The 18,864-nt window shown below is 37.0% G+C and overlaps 1 long non-coding RNA gene across 3 annotated transcripts in view; it reads right to left on the minus strand.

The window, feature by feature from the left end:
* Nucleotides 1-2,478: 2,478 nt before the first annotated feature.
* LOC149269857 (uncharacterized) overlaps nucleotides 2,479-18,864 on the minus strand; it is a 56,583-nt gene continuing 40,197 nt past the window's right edge. For all 3 annotated transcript variants that reach the window (XR_016268934.1, XR_016268935.1, XR_016268936.1), the window contains exons 3-4: nucleotides 3,057-3,219; nucleotides 2,479-2,995 (exon numbers count right to left, since the gene is read on the minus strand). This is a non-coding gene — a long non-coding RNA (uncharacterized LOC149269857). The remainder of the gene's footprint in view (nucleotides 2,996-3,056; nucleotides 3,220-18,864) is intronic.

An 18,864-nucleotide genomic window follows, 5' to 3' on the forward strand; every position in this document is an offset into this window, starting at 1 on the left:
TTTTAATAAATGAAATTAATTAGATGTATATAATACGTTAGTGTAATATTAAACATTTAGTATCAATTTATATAAAATTTATGAAGGAATTAATACATATCTTCTATTTTAGAAAAATATATTTCATTAAATTATATATTATTACTAGTTAGTTCAAGTTAAATCAATTCCATAATTTCCTACGCAATTTCCACCATTTGGTTGGTTGTTATTACTCTGTGAAATTGAACTCGAAGCTGTGAGCCCTTGGTCAAATTATGTTAACCAATTTCCAGCTAACCGGATGCAGAGGGCTTTATGTAATGCTATATGGCCTGATGGTCTGTAATATTAGAGCCCGAAATCCTAAATCAAACTTAACCACGATCCATTGTGCGCCACAGAAATTCAGCCGAACCACACACTAGCTCTAGCTGTTTGTGTGTGTGTGAGTGTGCATGTTTGTGTAAGTGTGCGCTGGCTTTGAATTTGCGGAAATGAATTGGTATTTAATTAATAGTTTTACCCTGATTAATCTGCCCTGTGCGTTGCCGCCCTTGAAGCCGCATACGAGTCGTGCGCAGGATGAGGACTCGCCAAATCTCCTGCACTCACTCTGCTGCTCTATAGAGCTTGCTCTCTCCCTCTGCCTCCTGCTCTGTCACTCTTTGGACTCGTTCTGCCGCATGTTGACCTAATGAAGTTGGCGTATAATTGTTGCTCAGACGTTGCTCATTGAGGCTGTTGTGGGCGGGGCGGGCGGCTGCCACGGAAATCAAATTGAAATTAACGTGAGAGATGGGTTGGGGCGGGGGTGCGGTGCGTGAGGTGAGTGTGGGGGGGGGGGGGTGAAAGGCATTTCGAGTTGTAGCTGTTGCTGCTGCTGCTGCTGCTGCTGCTGCTGCTGCTGCTGCTGCTGCTGCTGCTGCTGCTGCTGCTGCTGTGGCCTGTTGTTGTTAATTTGATTGGATTCTGATGATGGGGCGTAGCAATTGCAACGCCCACGCACACGTTCAGCCAAGTCTGGGCAGGTCTTTGCTTTTCGCTTTGGTCTATTACTTTAGTGCCCGAACTTTGATTTGTGCCCAGCAATAACAACAACAACAACAACTAACAACCCTTGTGCCTGTTTTGATTGTGTAATGCAATCACGTCGTTGTTTTGCCTGATTTTTTGCTGCTGCTGCTGCTGCTACTTCCTCGTTTATATTTCTTTTTTTTTTTTTTTTTTTTTTCGTTGTTGCTGATCTCTCTCCCTAGTCAAGGTAAGTTTAGTGGAAGGGTCTCTGAATTTTAATTTTTCGACAGCATTTGGCGCTGCGCACGAACAATGTGCGTAATCATACGTGATGATGTGTAGTAGTCGAACTTGTCGTCAACGACATTTGCCAGGGGTGTAGAGGTGTCTGTGTGTATGTGTGTGTGCCTCATGTTTAGGCCGTGCGGGTGAGGCGTATGCGTCCATTGTTGTGCTGCCTGAATTGGAAGACATTGATGTGCCGGTAATGTGGATGCTGCTACTGCTCCTGCTGCTCCTGCTACTCCTGCTTCTCCTGCTGTTGCTGTCGAAGTCTTCGCAGCACTTCACAAAATTAATAAGTTGATAGACTTGCGCGTTTCTTGCTTGATTGAACTGGGATTTTGGGCTCATTTTCGTTTCGCCTTGTCTGTCTGTCCGTCTGTCCGTCTGTCCGTCTGTCTTCGCGTCTGAGGTCAGATGTGAGTGCGTGCCCGCAACCGCAAATGATGCTCAAGAAGAGCGCGTGTGTATATATGTATTTATATAGTAGTATATCTAAATTGAATTGAACTTTGTTTTGCTGCTCAAAGCAGCGTGCGATGTGTGTGACAAGTTTTCATAATAAATAATCATTTCGGGCAATAATATATATGTAGTGGTAAATTTAAGCTCAAATGAATTTACAGGCAAAGCCAAATAAATTTTTATTTATTATATTATTATTATATAAATTTATTAATTATATTCTATAAAAATTGCTTGCTTTTAAATGAAATTAAATAATTAATTAAATTATTATTAATTAATTTAATTTAATAAAAATTTTTAAGTCGATGCTCAAGACTTAATTAATAGTTTCCTAATTTAAAAAAATTAAATTACCTCTAAATATAAGAATATGTATGATTGTTTCTTCTTTTTTTTATTTATTTTTTATACAACTTATATATATATATTTTTTTTGAAACAAGAATTTGTATATATAAAATTTTAAATCAAACTTTTTTTCTAATAAAATAAATAGAAAAATATATAAATAGAAAAAAAAATATAAGCTACAATCTTTTTTTTTTTTTATTTTAAAAATTGTGTATGTAAAATATATTCTTAAAGAGAACATATAAAGCATATTTATTAAAAGCTCATTATATGATCTCTAAAATCAAATACAATAATTTACCAAATGCGTAACAAAGAACTAATTTAATTATCATTATTATATTATATTTTAACACCAAATTTGTAGCTTGTCATCCGAAAAATGTATAATTATTATTAAGATTTTTTAAATTGTTATATTTTACATAAAGTTATATTTTTTATTTGATTATTGTCAAATTATATATAACTAACACTTAAATATTCTATCAAGATGGTTGTATAGTTGTAATTGTAGTACTATTTTTTTTTTGTTCTTTTTTTGGTTTTGTTTTGTTTTTTTTTTTCTTTTTTTTTTGTAAGTTTTCGAAAGATTTAAATAAACTCTTTTATTATTGCTAAAAAATTTAATATATTTCAATTTATTATTTACTTAAACTTCAATAGCATAATTTTATTTTCTTTTTATAAAATTTCTGTACTTGTAAAATAAATAAAATACTCACAAAATAATAAGCTCTCATTTATTTTGATTTTCGACTCAGCTATAACCAAAATATTTGCTAATGAATACAAAAAATTGAGGCATAAATTAAAATCAAGCTCTTTCAGCTTCATTGGGTGTGCTTGGAGTTGTTTTAGCTGCACCGCTGGGGTCTTCTATGCTGCTGCGTTCGCTCTGCAGAAAAACAAAGAATGAGACAGGGTGAGAGGGTGAGAAGGGTGTGGGGGCCGCTTGCCAGGATGCTGCTGTCTGGCAGGAGCTGCCAGCGCGTTGACATGCCACGCATTTAAACGTCACCGGAAATGCCTTTTGTTCTTATGCGCTGCCGTTCCACAAACTGACGCACTGACAGACGGACAAACTGACGCATTGACAGACTCAGTGACGTTGCAACCACCCTGCATGAAATATAGAAAAATAAAATATTGATATGAATATTTGTAATTTGAAATTTGATTTTGGAAATTTTCTTGTAAAATCATGCAAAAATCATTTCACCTGCAGCTGAAATGTTATTATTGTTTTTTTTTTTTTTTCAGATACAACTCAAATTGAATGATTGGGCATTACTGAAACATATAATTTATGATAGTTCACACTCGCACACACGAGTGCAAAAATGTGTCAGGATGCTGTCAATGACAACTGAGAAGAAGTAAGAAAAAAGACGAAAAAAAAAAAACTGCGTCATTCGTCATTCTTATTGTTGTTTGTGTCCTGTTAGGACTTCAGGGGAATCGACTGTAGGTAGCAGGTCACTCTCACTCGCTGTCTCTCCGTCCCTCTCTCGCCCCTTTTGTGGCCAAAAGTCAAACTCTGTTTGATATTATTACGACTATTTCGTTTTTCATGCTTTGTTTGCTATTTTGTTCGATTTTTTTATTGTTTATTCGGAATCCCTCTTTGGCCATTTTTTGTAGAAAATTTCTAATGAATCGGCACTGTAATCGTTCATTCATAAAGATTCCTTGGCTGTCAAACACTTGAGTTTGGTTTTACCTTTGTATGTCTACTTTTTTTTGTGGATATTTTCTTAATGGGTTTTCCTCAGCCCAATTTAATGGCATTGCCCTTGGTCATGATATGTGTGAGTTTTTTATTATTATTATTTTTTTCCTATATTTTTTGCTCGCACAACTTTAAGCAAACAAACATTTTAAAAGCCGCAAAGTGTTTGACTTGGGGAGAAAAAAATATAAATCCACTTCAGCTGATGCTTGTGTAAAAAGTTTAATGTCATTGTATGAGTTTTGCTGCTGAGTGCTCCAAATATTTATTTGCTCTTAGCTGATGGAGGGAACAGAGCTTGAGAGAGAGAGAGAGACAGCTTCTCACTGCATTCACTTTGCCTGGCCATATGCTCGTCGTTACACATGTAAAGCCCAAAAACTTTGCTAAATGCTGCCTGAAAAGTTGCTCCGCATACAAAACACAGCCGAAAAAATATGAAAAAATAAAATAAAATATAAATAAACAGAAATATGCAACAAAAACGCTTCGCATTTGCACGAATTTGCGCCCACAAACAAAGCCCAAAATACTGGCTGAAATAACAACGGCAAACAAAGTGTAAAACATTTGCCTGCCCATTTAGAGGCGCGGCATCGTGTGGAAACTCAGAGTTTTTCCTTGGCGCGCCTTGATGCGAAAATTGTTGGTAAAACAAACGCAAACACCTGCCAATTCCTGATTCCTGATTGTATATATATATATTCTGTAAGTGTAAGAAATTGCATTGGAGTGTACGTCTGGTGCTTCTATTGATTAGTTGTCCATCATTTTTCCATTCAATGAGCCGTAAAGCTGTTTTCAAGGCAGCGATGGAAGGAATTTTCAATGAGGTATTGGAGTGGTATAGAGTTTGAATCTTTATGGCAGAGGCTGGATGGTACGGGAGAACCATTCCTAAAGATTCTTCAATTTTCGTAGACGACTTAACAGTAATTGTTTTTATTAGGGTTTGAAATCATGGAAATTTCATGGAATCATGCTTTTATTTACTGAAAGTGACTTGGAGAAAAGTCGGGGCAGCACTTAGTAGAAGGTAAAAACACGTGGAGAGGCGTTTGAAGGAAAGTTAAATGTGTATAAAGAAGAAATAAACTTGAAACTTGAGTTAGGGCAGCTGCATGAAAAAGCTGAATGCTACAAGACTCGATGTAGGTGATAGATATTCTACCATCGTACATCTATGAAACTTGTGGAAATATGATAAACCAATAAATTTCGAAGTAGTACTCGATTTCGATGACTGTTCGATAACTGTTTATTGATTCCGATAAATATTTATCGAAATCTATGAAACATGTGGAAATATTGATAATATTTGCTTGAAACTTGAGTTAAGACAGCTGCATGACAAAAGCTGAATGCTACGACACTCGATGGTAGGTGCATTAATAAAACTTGTGAAAATATTGATAAAAAGTTTCCAGCTCAGAAAAAAACATAGCCCTATGTATGCCTCAGAAACTGGGGGTTAACTCTGCTAGTGAATGTGACAAAAACAAAACTTGAACTTGAGTTAGGGCAGCTGCATGACAAAAGCTGAATGCTATAAGACTCGGTGTAAGGTCATCAATGTCAAAGCCATCAGTTTATCAACAAATAAATTTCGATAACTCCTCGATAACTATTTATCGATTAAGATAACTATTTACCAACATTTATGAAGCATGTAGGAATATTGATCATATTTGCTTGAAACTTGGGTAAAGGCAGCTGCATGACAAAAGCTGACTGCTACGAGACTCGGTGTATGGTACATCAATTCCAAAGACTGAATATACGAAGCTTGTGGAAAATGTATCCTCATTGCCACGAAATAGAAAACATATCATATGCTTCATAGAAATATAAATGCTCTTAATTTAGATCTTCTAGCGAATTTATGGCAGAAGCTCTGAGTGTGCTCTGAGACTGCATGACAGAAGCTGAATGGTATGACACTCGGTGGATGGTACATCTATGAAACTTGTGGAAATATTGATCAGGATTTGATCGCTAAATAAAAGGCATAGCATTATGAATGATTAAGGAACTGTGCTCAACTCGTCTAGTGAATGTACCAAAAACAAAACTTCAAACTTGAGTTAAGGCAGCTGCATGACAGAAGCTGAATGCTACGACACTCGATGGAAGGTGCATTAACAAAGTTGTGGAAATATTGATCATAATTTGTCCGTTCAGAAAAAAAGCATAGCCCTATGAATGCCTCAGAAACTGGGGGTCAACTCTTCTAGTGAATGTGACAAAAACCAAACATGAACTAGAGTTAGGGCAGCAGCATGACAAAAGCTGACTGTTATAAGACTCGGTGTAAGGTCATCAATGTCAATGCCATCAGTTTATCAACAAATATATTTCGATAACTCCTCGATAACTATTTATCGATTTAGATAACTATTTACCAACATTTATGAAGTATGTGGGAATATTGATCATATTTGCTTAAAACTTGGGTAAAGGCAGCTGCATGACAAAAGCTGAATGATACGACACTCGATGGAGGGTGCATTAATAAAACTTGTGGAAATATTGATCATAACTTGTCTGTTCAGAAAAAAAGCATAGCCCCATGAATGACACTGAAACTGTGGGCCAACTCTTCTAGTGAATGTGGCAAAAACTAGAGTGAAGGCAGCTGCATGACAAAAGCTGAATGCTACGGAACTCGATGTAAGGTACATCAAGGTCTAAGACTGAATACTATGAAGCTTGTAGAAAAATGTATCCTCATTGCTTACGAAATAGAAAACATGATCATATGATTCACAGAAATATAAATGCTCTTAATTTAGATCTTCTAGCGAATTTATGGCAGAAACTAAATGCGATGAGACTGCATGACAGAAGCTGAATGATGTGACACTCGACGGATGGTATATTTATTAAACTTTCAGATCGTGATGATAAAATGCATGCAAGTTTAAACTAGAAATTCTCGTTAATATCAACAACAATTAAATTCTTGCACTGCACTAAAGCTAATCGAATTAGTTGAGTCTCCGGCAGTAGCTGCTTTGAACCTGAAATTCTTAAGCCTCGCCTGGCCTGGCCTGGCCTGGCGCTTGTCATGTCAGCCAAGTGCAGAGAATAGTCAGTCGGACCACTTGACTCGGGACTTGTTTTAGAGCGACTAGCTAGACTAGATAGTTACGCTTAGGCGCGCCCGGTAAGCTCGATGGGCTCAGCAGTTGGAGGAGTTGGTGGAGCTGCTGTCGAGTGCTTGAGAGGAGTGGCTGGGTCTCGTAGATGGCGTTGGCTTGATTTGCGCTTGGCTGCATTTTGCCAGTGATACTTTGTTTAAGTTTTCCTCCTACTTTGTGTGTGCCATATATATACATATATATTTTTTTGCCTAACCAACCCCAAGCAACGCCCATGCACTCCACTTGTGCGACGCCAGCGCCCCCACCAAAAAGAAGGAAAAAAAAAAACCCAGCTGGCAGACAGACAGCGGATTGCTTCCAATTCGTCGCGCAGTCGGCGGTGCAAAGTATTTGCCAACGGCATCATGAGTGCTAGGGATTAGTGCCCACTCACAGGCAGCTTTGGCCCGGCTTGGCTCGGCTTGGCATGGCTCGACTTGGCTCGACTTGGGTCTCTGGGCTCGCAGCGGAAGGCATTTTGTGCATAGATGGCACAACCTTGGGCTGCCTGACTGGCTGATCCCTTGCCACACGCTTTAAAGTAGCGCTAAAATGGAGATACAGCAGACATACACATACACATAGGTATATATGTGTGTGTTTGTTCGTATATATATAAATTAGTTAATAGCGGAAGTCATCGCACTGTTTTATGCATCCGCCTCAAGTCTGGAGCCTGCGCAGTGGCTTGGAAATTTTTGTTGGTTCGGCAACTGTTGCCATTTCAGCGCTCGGCTGGCCATAATCATAATTTATAATTTATTGGCCAGCCTCCGATTTATGTGCGTTTTATGGCCGCTAATTAGCGTGAGGCCAAGACCAACAGCAGTTACAGGCGAAATTATGGGAAGACGATTTTCAGCTGCTATTGACAATAAAATAAGCGTAGCTTCGACAGCAGAAAGAGTTTTCTATATTAAAGTTTTCTTGCAAGTTGAGTAATATTATATAAATTATGAAATTATGTTTTTATTATTATTGTTTGTAAAGTGTAAAAAGTATGATATGTATTTAAATATGTATTTTATATAATCTAAATATATTAATATAATAGTTTTTATATGACATATTTAAAGCAAATTATGAAGTATTCAATAATTAAACATTTTAGGAGTCGAAATAATTATTATTTAGTAATAATAATAAATTTAAATATTATATTTATATATTTAACAATATATAATAATAATAATAATAATTACTTATTAATTTTTAAATAAATGTAATAGATTTTATAATATATATTTAAAGCAAATTAAGAAGTATTAACAATAATTAAAAATTTTAGGAGTCAAAATAATTATTTTTTAATAATAATATAATAAATTTAAATATTAAATTTATATATTTAAAATTAAATAATAAAATTAATATAATGAATATTAAATTATTTATATATATATGATAAAATAAAATAAAATATTTAAAATTTATTTAATCGCATAAAATATAAGAGGCATATTAAATATGAAAAATAAAACAATGAAAATTATACTGAATTACCAAAATTAGCAATAAATGATTAGAAAAATAAAGTAAGTAAAACTCATTAAGAATTGGCAAAAATTTTAAGTTTTCTATATAAATGAAATGTAATCAGAAATATTCACTGAAACCTGCCAAAAGCCGCCTAAAATTGAATCAAATACAACTCGAAGCTTAGCCTAAAAAAATGCCAAAAACCAAAATTCAAATACAGGAGAAAATCTTAAAATAAATGCGATTGGCATGAGCCATGGTCAAGATGGTATTTTGTTTTGCTTGGCAAGAGCAGGAAGAGTATCAGAGGGAGCGACAGGAGTAGGAGCAGGGGGCGTCGTGGGGCAGCAACAACATTTGCAGCATTTGCCGGCACTTTCCAATTTTCATTAAAATAACAGAGCCGACGCGCTGGGCAGCCATTATTTCGAAAGCAGCTCCGACTACCCAAAGCGAGCACCACCACCAATCCCACTCCCGGCCCACTCCGCTCCCTCCCCTCACTTTTCCCTATCAACGGCAAAAGCCTCGAGTCGAACAGTTCTCTCGGTTTTTCATTTTTTTTTTTTTTTCTCTGTGTTTTTTGAGTCCAAAGAGGTTTGGGTTGCTCGCTCGTCTGCGTCTACGTGATTGCTGTGCCAGCCAGCCAGCCAGCGAGCCAGCCATGGAGTCCATGTCCTCATCCATATCCTTCGTGGCCTCCATGGACCAAAGCAGCCACACCCCCCCTCGGAGGCCGCCCATTTTGGTTGTTGTTACGTTCGTTCGTTCGTTGTGTTTCGGGCGGCGGTTTCGTTCCATTCGTTAGTTCAACGCACACGCGGGAGTATGATGAAATTAAATTGGGGAAACTTTAGCAGTCCAGCATGATGATGACGATGGGGATGGGGATGGGGATGGGGATGGGGATGGGGATGGGGATGGGGATGGGGATGGGGATGGAGATGATGATGATGATGATGATGAGCTTGATGATGTTGCTGATGGCAGCCATCAAGAACGTCATCCGCAAGCATCAGCGGTTGGTCGGCCAGCCTTCGTCCTGCTGCTGGCTTAAAATCCCATTCTCGTCCAGGGTTTTGCGACTTCCATTTTTTGTATATTTGAATATTTTTTTTGTTTTATTTTTATTATTATTATTATTATTTTTTTTTTTTAGCTGCGAAACGAAAGCGAATGTAAATTTTTCAACGTTGCCTTTTGGTTTGTTTAAAAATTTAAACTTGTTTGACTGGTGGGCGCTGGGTGGGGGTTGAGCGGGGACTGGGGTGCCTGGTGGTGCGATGAGCGACGTTTGTTTTAAGCTTTTACCTGTTTCACTTCCTTCGCACAGCTCCCAACCCCTCTGTGTTGTTCTTGTTCGAAAATTTAATCAGTTGCCAAAGTTTTGCAATTTTAATTAAATTCTCCAAATTGGTTTTGACTGCTCTGTGCCAAAGTTTTTCACTGCGGGTGTGTGTGAGTGTATATGTGTGTAGAGTGTGTGTGTGTGTGTGTGTGTGTGTATCATTGTCGTCGCCATTCGTCGTTTTTTACCCATTTTGCAGTGTCGCCTTTTCATTTGCCAGCTGCCTGTTTGGAGGTTATCCAAATTGGCAACTTTGTAGGTAGTCGCGAAAAGTTTTTAATTGTTTAAGAAATGCAATGCAATGCCAAGTTATCAAGAAATACACTGGCAAAAAAAATGAAAAGTTATGTAAATTGCAAAAAAATTAAAATTGGAAGAGAAATATGAAAATTTGGATATGTAGTATTAAGGAATGCAATAGAAGAAGAAAGAGTTCAGAGACCGGAAAATGAATATATTATATGTATAAATAGTTGAATGCATGTAGAGATATATCTAGATAGATAGGTACTTTCATAGATAAATAGATTCTTAGATGTATTTCTACGTAGATAAATGTATGTAATACTTATATATAAAAGGAAATTAGGAATACATAGGCAAACAGGTACATAACATGATTGATAGACATATAGATAGATGGATGTTTCATAAAAAAAACTAAATGATAAAAATTTTGTTAGCTTTCAATAATTTATATAAATTTAATTTGAATAAATAATAAGCAAAAATATTTTCATATTATTATTTATTTACATTATTATTCAATTAAAATTTAAATACACTGGCTATATGCCATATTTTTTAAACATATTCTCTGATTTCAGAGTTAAATGTAGCTTGATTCCTATTGATAACATTCCTTTAAAGTCATTTAGTTATTTCTTTTTTTTTTTTTTTTTTTTTGCAGTTTAATAAACTATCATATATTGCTCTATATTATTATTGTTGCTATTTCAGCAGCCTAATTTTTTTCAGTGCATTATAATGCAGAATAGTGAAAAAGAAGAGCAAAATAAATTATATAAAAAGTTTTGCTCATTTAATGTCGCCATTTTCCTAGATATATAGCAATAAAATATAGTCAGCGTGGGCGTGAGGAGGCTGTAGAACACCGCGTCCTAGATGCGCACAAAGTAACTTTGGTTTCATAAGTGATTACCGACATGAGAATACCCTGTTATAAAAATGTTACTCATTAAAAAAAATATTTTTTTTTTTCTTAATATTGCAGTATTATTATTTATTGAGAAGAATATATGCTTTACCTTAGAAACACGACATCCTATTTATGTATACCTATAAAACAAATTATTAAATTAAATTAAGCTAAAATTAAATTAAAATATTTTATATATTTATCATTTAATATATATATATTTTAATTAATGCAATCAATTTTTGAATATACCCGATCATAATTGCCTGTAGTACAGGGTATATTCAAGCTGACCCAAACGGCGTCATCGCTGGCGACGAAGAAAACGCGAACACAAAAACGCCATTTAGCGCACAGGAAACAGTTTTAAAAGCTCGCCCAGGATCGAGGGCAATGAACACAGACGGCAGACAACTGGCGACGCAACGCGTCGCCTCGTCTTCTCTCTAATGGGAGCTGGGGCGGCGGAAGGGCATACACAATTCTCATTCGCAGTCGGGTCCATCTCTATATGGACAGAGCAAAGGCAACGCAATTGCGTTTAATTGCAAAAAGCCGGCAAGAACTGTTAGACAAATTACGCGAAGAAAACACAGAGTAAAACGTAAAGTGGGAAAAAGTTTTTGGCAAATGACCAAATGGCATTTGAAGCCGAGCAATGGGCCAACTACTTATCAAACTGTTTGAAAGCTTCTATTTTCTTGCTACACTATATACGCTAACAGAAGGTATTTCTATTTTGTAAAACAATTCGCTCTTAACGAAATTGAGGGAATCTTCCAATGTTGAGAGTGTAAAGTGGAGAAAGTGGATATTGTGGATGTTAAGAGCGAATGAGTTAATCTTTGTATCCACATTTTACAGTTGACACATACTAGCCAATGGCGACAACTGAGAGCGAACATTCGAGATGAAAGCTTTTCATGGGCACATCACGCTCATATGCTTTTGATCCCGCTACTTTTCTGTGTACTCTAAGCGCCTTGTGGCTGGTGTGAGAGCATTACATATGTAATGGAGAGCATTACATTTTGGTTCCTCTTGTATTTGTCGAAAGGCTCGCTTAGCGTGGGAGTGAGCGTAATTATGCAGTTTAGTTTGTGTGCGTTCGCGAGTTTGATCAGTCTAGTTTTGTGTTGCGAGTGTGTTTGTGTAATTTTATAGAAAAGTCCAGTTTAAATTGATTCTTATGTTGAAAGAGCTAACATTTTGTTTCATTAAGTATTTTATTATTTTGTGTATCTAACAATTGTTAAACCAATTGGTAAAATATGTGTTTTTTATACCCTGAACCCATTGAAAATGGGAAATCAGGGTATAATGGTTTTGTGAAAAGTATGTAACAGGCAGAAGGAATCATCGCAGACCCCATAAAGTATATATATTCTTGATCAGGACGACGAGCTGAGTCGATATAGCCCTGAGTCGATATAGCCCTGTCCGTCTGTCCGTCCGTCCGTCCGTCCGTCCGTCCGTCCGTCCGTCCGTCCGTCCGTCCGTCCGTCCGTCCGTCCGTCCGTCCGTCCGTCCGTCCGTCCGTCCGTCCGTCCGTCCGTCCGTATGAGCAAAAGGATCTCAGAAGATATAAGAGCTAGAGAGCTGAAATTTGGCAAGCATACTCGTGTATACCATAGGCAGTACAAGTTTGCTTTATTTTTTCGATAACTCATCCGATAACTTTTTTATCGAGAATAATCGAAAAATCGACAATGTTTTTTCAGCTTATTTTGAACACTTTTAGACCTGGAGACTTCAAATTTGCGTTGTATATAAAGTTAATGGATACAAAGATTTTGTAATTTACAGATTTTGGATACCACGCCCCCTTCGCCCCCAATTTGTAAAAAACGCATTTCAAGTACTAGAGACTTGTGCTTTGAAATGTACACACATTTAAGCCATATGATTACGCTCTAAAAGTTTCATTAAGATCGTATGTCTACAAAAGAAATTATTCAACAAATAAATTCTCGTTATATTGCCCACACTGCAGTGCAGCCCAAGCGCAGCCGCTGCTAGCTGCGCAGTTTGCAAAGCGCGTGCTTATACGTGCATGTGTATGTATGTGTGCATAAAAGAAGTCCAGAATGATTAGAATATCAGTTTGGAGGGTTCAGGGTATCTCCTAGTCGAGCAGTCTCGACTGGAGCCTTCTTACTTGTTTTATGTTATTATTATTGCGCATTTTGAATGCGATCCACAACCAGAGCGCAACAATGTGAGAGGCGGAGAGCGAAGTGGAACGAATGGAAGTGAGTATTTAAAAGCTATACTTTCTTAGCACTTGTCTTGCTTACCATTTTATACTCTCACTGAGCTTTGCATAGTTATGTCCCAAATGTATTGTATGTAAAGAAAAGTTGTAAACAACTTTTAATATAAAATAATAAATCACTCAGTTATATTAAAAATCTAAGTACCGCATATGCTTACTATGTATTAAAGAGTATTTATACTTGTGCTCGAATCTCAGTTTTTTTTGTTATTTTTCTACATTCTCTGTCGTTGCTTGAGTAAACACATCAGCTGCAGATCGCACTGAGATCGATGCAAGAAAGCGATGTGCTGCAATTGAAAACTGTTTAATCAACCAAGTCAATAACAAGCGTGCAGAGGAGGGTCGCAAAGGGGGACTGGAAGGAGCGGGTAAGCGCGAAGATTAGTTGATTGCATCAATATGCTCGTTGTCAGTGGGAGTTGTCTGTGTGTGAGTGAGTGGGGGGCGAATTACCACCCCGAATGCGACTGGGCTGTACGATGCGCTATCTCATCGTTCATGCGAATCCGAAATTAAATTATCTGCCAACTGTCGGGCAACCCTTGTTTCAAAGTCTCCGCCATTCGGCCCGCCGCCCACTTTGACTCAGCTTTTATTCCAATCAGATTGTTTCCGTGGTTGTCTGTGTGTGAGTGTGTGTGTGCGTGTGTATGTTGCCCTCAAATAGGCTTTTTACATTGTCGCACTGCCAACAGCCTTGCGGATTGAATTCGAATTAATTCCTTTGACCCGCCCCTCCACCTAACACCCCCTTGGCATCAACCACCCATCCGCCCACCTCCTCTGGCCCAGACGACCGCCAAGCTCAACCTCATCATTTCCCAACATTATCCTCATCGCCCACACGTTTTGCAGCTGATCCTTTTGCCCAGCCATCATCATCTCCCCAGCTTCTGCTTGCGGCGCGTGTGCGTGCGCCTGATTAACATATGTCAACAGTATTATATAAAGTGGTATTTTGGTCCTGGGCATTTGGACTGTGCCAAGGCATTGGCATTGGCACTGCCTAGGCAGGGCCAGCAAATTCAATTACGCCCGCATTTGCTTATTTTTGTAAGAAATTAACTTGTAGTATATACATATTTTTTCTTACTTATCCCTACCCTTATGGAGAGCTTGTTGATTGTGTATTATGGCAGGTAGTTTATTATAGAGATTTTTCCTAGAGAACTTGTTGCGGGTAATGGAATTTTGTTTTGGAGATATTACGTGATTACTGATGAATAAATTCATCTATTAATAAGAATTTTTTCAGTTGATTATTACATATATTTTAATATTTTATAATATTTTTAAATGAATAGCTTTTGTAAATATTTTTATTCAGTAAACTTACTATATTTATATTATTCATTCACTTATATTTATTTCAAAATATGTATTGATAAATAATAAATATATATTTGTCCTTAACTTAAAATTGTTGAAATACTGAATTACTTTATATTTAATTCAAATATTGATAAATAATACTAATAAATATTAATATTTAATAAAAATTAACGATTTCAGTTTTTGTTTTTAATACATTTTTATTATTATTATTTTTTTAATTTATTAATTTTTTGCAATGTTGACATAACAGCTTAATTTTTCGTTTATTTTATTTTCTAAAAGTATTGCGATAAATATTATTAAATATACCAATAATAATAATAATTTTGCGATATCAAAAATTTGTTTTATTAAATATTGTATTAAATATTGTATATATTGTAAATAGTTAGAAATTATTTTTAGATATTTAATAAATATTTTAATTATTATAGAAATTATTCAAATATTACATGTTATTTAAATATATTAAATATTATCATATTAAATATATTTAATTTTGTTAGATTCTTAAGGCTTATGGCATTGCCATTATTGCTGCTGTTTTTGCAGCCTTTATCTTTATCGACAGGGGGCATCGATATAATGCTCGCCATAAAGGAAATTACACTTGAAATTTGCGCTCGCCTCGCCGCAGTTTGTTTTTTTTGGTTTTTCTACTGCCTTGGTCAACCACCGAGAGCCAGTCGAATGCAAATGAACAGCCCAGCCAGCCCATTACAGCCAGTAAGCGGAAAAAATGAAGGGCAATGGGGAAGAGCATGCCAATAACTCGTCTAGACCCGAACCCCAGCCAAAAGAACTGGCCAACGGCGACGGCAGTCGATGCAGCAATAAATCAGCGAGCTGGCCAAAAGGCTCCAATAATTGAGTGGCGCAAGCGGTGACCAAAGGGTTGCAAATCGAGTGGGAGAAAGGGATGTGAGTGTGCGTGCGTGTATGTGTGTGTGTGCTAATAAGTGTAGCAATAAAGTAGGAGAGCAATGTCTGCCTAGCACTGAGTGGAAGGGAGAGAGCTGACAGGGAACTGACAGGGAGCTGGCCGCTCCCTTCGGTCTGGTCAGACACTCGAGTTGGCTGAGTTCAATGAGTTTGTTTTTTATATTATTTTATTATTTCTGTTGGGGTTGCCGCCTTTTAATTAGGCGCGTAATTTATGAAATATTTTCACGTGCTGCTCGAGTGGCTGCCAAAAGGCTGACTGAATTCTAACCAGAGGCTCTAGTGGCAATCGGCATTTCGGCTTGTTTTCAATTTTGTCTGTAATTTTTTTTTTTTTATTATTATTATTTTTTTTTTTTTTTTGGTTCACCCACATTTTTAGTCGTTGAAAAACAATGAGCCGAACTGTACGCCTCGGTGCCTCAAGCATCATCGAGAGAGACAGAGACAGAGAGAGATAGACACTGCCTCCTACCCACCCTGTGGCTCCCTCTCTCTCGCATTGTCAGTTCTATTTGCCTCTCTGTCTTGCTGGCCGTGTGCACTCGAGTGGCTGGCGAAGGGTTCATCATCAACGTCGAGATATTTTCTTGTTGAGGAGTTTTGTCTTTGGCTGCCGCCGTCGTCCCCTCTCCGTTTAGCTCTTCTTTTCTGGCTGCTCCTGCTGCTACTTCTGCACTTGCCAGCCCAACGCAGCCCAGCCTAGCCAGCCAGTCAGTCATCCAACCGGGCCGCACTTGAAATATTTGTGGTTGTTGTTTGATTGAAGCGGTTCAAGCCGTTTGCAACGGAAGTGTGTTTGATTAAACCTAGAAGGACAGCAACAACAACAGCAGCATCAGCCACAGCAGCAGCAGGAGCAGCAGCAGCAGCAGGAACAGCGGCAGCATTAATGCCAAGTACGGACGAACGCTTGCTCGTCCTCAAACTGTGACGCTTTAAAGAGCAGGTACAATTCTCGCATTCTCGCATTTATCCATGCAGAGGCTTACCCAACAGAAGCTCAGCAATTGAGTCCACCAAACGTGAAACCCCAATGTCGAGCACAGCGAGTTGAGCCGAATTCTCTCACCCACGCTAAACGTATCGTTTCATTAGATGGCCAGATTATATGGCACAGTGGAGCAAACTGAGTATTAGGTGCAAACAATTTAAGTTATGCTAAAGGAAAAATATAGAAGAGTTAGTTAATATATAAGGATAAAGATTTTTGCATATAATGGAAAACAATTTATAATAATAATTATAATAATATAAATTAAAATGCAATTTTTTATATTTATATTTATTTTATTTATATTTATTATATGCTACAAAAGACTTTAAGAAACAATAAAATTTTTAATTATTATTATATTATTATTATTATTATTTTTAAGAATATTATTAAAATAATAATTGTGCTAAGAAAATTTATTATTATTGTTAGTAATATATTATATAAAATGATATAAATATTTTTAAAATTGTTCATATTTAATATTCGTTATTAGTACATATTAAATAATTATTTAGACTAAAAATAAATACTTTTATATTATAGGTTTCTACTGTTTCTTTAAAATGCACAGAGCTATTGGTTTTCTCATAAATCAACAAATTTCAAATAAATATTTTTAATTAAATGAAATTGTTTTGCTGATATATAATTTATTTAAACATACTTATTATTCGTCTTATTATTTTTAATGCTATACAAATTTATCTATTACTTTTATTAATTCTACTTTAATTTTATTCTTTTAATAACAATCTGAACGGGTACAGTGTAATTTAACGCATTGCATTTGCTGATAAATTGTGTTGCTCAGGTATTTAGATTAATTTCATTGTTATTATTCGTCATCTATTACAGTTGGATGTGGCATTGTGTTGTGTAGGGGCTCCTTAGCTGTAGGAGCATCATTAATATTGGGGCGCCTTTAATGGCATATCGATTTGTTGTTTATGGCCAGTTGGCTGCTCCTGTTTGCTGCCCTTGTTGTTGTTGTTATTGCTGTTGCTGTGGCGAGTTGTTGGCCAAAAAATCGGATGAAAAGGGCGCCACCATTTGCCAGTATGGCCAACGAATCTGTTGGCTCGCCCATGTTGGCCATGAGGAGGTCCGCAACTCTCGGCCAGCTGGTGTGACATTGTTGCCACTTAATCCGTTTATCTAACTTCGTACACCGTTGGACTCGATGCCGAAAACTTACAGCGCGTGGTTTAAAAGCACCGATTCCACTCGCTCTCCCTCACACTCTGGTCTTGGTTTTGCTTCTTTTTTTTTTGCGTTTTTCGTACAGGTCTTGGCATGATGACGTGGAATACATCGGCACTCGAAATTTGAAATGCATTCGACCGTACAAGCTGGCCGAGCTGCGAGCTGATGCCAAGTTCCCCTTTTGCCCTTTAAGCTCATCGTCAGCGTCAGCGTCGACGTCGACGTCGTCGTCATTCCGCACGCCGACATCCATTAGCAATCGCAGTCATACAGACTTCCGCATCATACTTTGAACTTCCGCATATTTTATGAGTGTGTATGTGTGTTTGGGTGTGTGTGTATGTGTGTCTGTGTGCGTATGCGGGCGAATGTCGCAGTCTGTAAACAAAATGGCGGACGCTCACGACATTCGTCCAGGTCCACGTTGGCCATGCGCGCACTTCGATAAACCCCCCAAACACGCACACACACACACACACACACATAGCCACAAATCCCCCCACATTCTGCTACCGTTTTCTTTGCCCACTTTTTTGCTTCACAAAATTTTTGTCGCCCTGCTTGGATTTCATGCTTTTGGCCATGTTTCTGCTGCTGTTGTTTTTTTTTTCGGTTATTTCGCTGATGAACTTCTGCTTCGCGCTTCAGCGTTTTGGCCATGTTACAGCTTTGAATTTTTTTTGTCAATTGCTATTCTATGTTTCAATAGCTTTCAAGACAGTTTCTTTATCTTCACGTACCCCAAAATCATTTTTTTTTTGTGGACATTCGCTGCTTGTATCTCCCACTGTTATTGTTTAGTATTTTTTGTTATATTTTTGAATTAAAAATTACAAGTACTGGCTGCCCTGTGCAGTGTGATGAGTCGCCATCATTGTTGGCACTTCCACATAATAAGATTAAATTTGATTGAATTTGCGTTTGGCATTGTGTTGGCTGCATAGCCTCCCATTTAAATATCTTATAATTGGTTTCTCAATAAGGAATTTTGTATTAATTAATTAATATATTACTTGGGATGTGCACTGTATGATAAATAGATTAGTTTAATGAGTTTAGGTTTTGTTCTCAATTCTCATTAAATCACCTTTAGTAAAACGAACTTTGATAATTATCATGGTCATAATCATTAAGGATAATATACAATA

The sequence above is a fragment of the Drosophila arizonae genome, chromosome 3, assembly GCF_054131065.1.
Source record: "Drosophila arizonae isolate 15081-1271.41 chromosome 3, UAZ_ARI_1.0, whole genome shotgun sequence".
Taxonomy (NCBI): Eukaryota; Metazoa; Arthropoda; class Insecta; order Diptera; family Drosophilidae; genus Drosophila; species Drosophila arizonae.